The sequence below is a fragment of the Aplysia californica genome, unplaced genomic scaffold, assembly GCF_000002075.1.
Source record: "Aplysia californica isolate F4 #8 unplaced genomic scaffold, AplCal3.0 scaffold00001, whole genome shotgun sequence".
Lineage (NCBI taxonomy): Eukaryota > Metazoa > Mollusca > Gastropoda > Aplysiida > Aplysiidae > Aplysia > Aplysia californica.
This window is the reverse complement of record NW_004797271.1, coordinates 2,963,511-2,964,825: the sequence shown is the minus strand read 5'-3', so window position 1 is coordinate 2,964,825 and position 1,315 is coordinate 2,963,511.

The window sequence follows — 1,315 nt, the reverse complement described above, 5'->3', positions numbered from 1 at the left end:
GTGTGTGTGTGTGTGTGTTGTGTATGTGTGTTGTGTATGTGTGTGTTGTGTGTGTGTGTGTGTGTGTGTGTGTGTTGTGTATGTGTGTTGTGTGTGTGTGTGTTTGTGTGTGTGTGTATGTGTATGTGTAGATGGGGGAAGGGGAGGGAGAGAGAGGGATGAGTTGGGGGGTATGGATGGGGGTGGGTTTTTATTTTTGTTTTGTTTTTGTGTTTTTTTGTTTTTGTTTTTGTTTTCTTTCTGGCGTTTATTTGTTTGTTTGTTCTTACTAAAAACCAAACTTATAGCCCGAGTGCATGCACTACATGTAGTGGACTTATCCTCTCGACCTTCCGTTCAAACCAACTGTATCATCGAGGTCTCGATCCCAACCAGTAGAGGTTTGAACAGGCTGTGGCATCATGATGAAATCTGGCGCTCGTCAAAATAATGACACAAAGAAACCCGTATTTTCCCCGCTTGTTGGGTAATTTTACGCTGTTTTTAAACATTGGCTTCACACTTTTTATGTCCATTTAAAACACATTTTCTGGGTAAATTTTACGGGAAAACATTGACTAAAGGCACAGAAATTAAATTTTAAAGTAAATGTTCAGTTTTCAAAGATACTCAAGCTTTAGAAGTCAGTAAACCTTGACGGCAATTTTTTGGTGCTAATTTTGCTTCTGACACCAGACGAACCCAACCTCCTTCAATCACAAAAACAATCTATCTCGACTTCAAGATAGATACGTAGTTTTTCCATTAAGCGAAAGATAAACGAACAAGCTTGAAGGTGATATCAATTACTCCATAATATGCCCCAAAACTTGCCGAGGGCCTGATTCCACCGCGTCGTGACACCTCCTATACATAATTCAGAATTACGGCATCAAAAGTGCGAGCTTCCCAATGTTCTTTTCAAGAGAGAATATTTTGTCGCCGCAAGTTTTTCGTATGCACAGAAGACTGTTAATCCCTTAAGCAAGCAATCTTGGGTGGGTGATAGCCCGTTGAAGGAGTCTCGTCTACCCCCGCTACCACTACCGTCGTCTGTTTTAAAGCGCTTCTACCCGCGCTACCATCGCCTGTTTTAAACCGCCTGTAGCCTTTGAAGGTCGCCCGACTTTAATCAGTTTACTCGAGTTTTGTGTTTGCTCATCTATAAGGTCCCGTCTTTCGGCCAAGTTTTCTCGCTGTGAAGAAGAGACCCTGGATTGGCTTCCACTCGACGCTAAGAGGATTAGTTACGCACGCTGCTGTGTGTGGATATGTGTGTGTGTGTGTGTGTGAGTGTGTGTGTGAGTGAGTGTGTGTGTGTGTGTGTGTGTGTGTG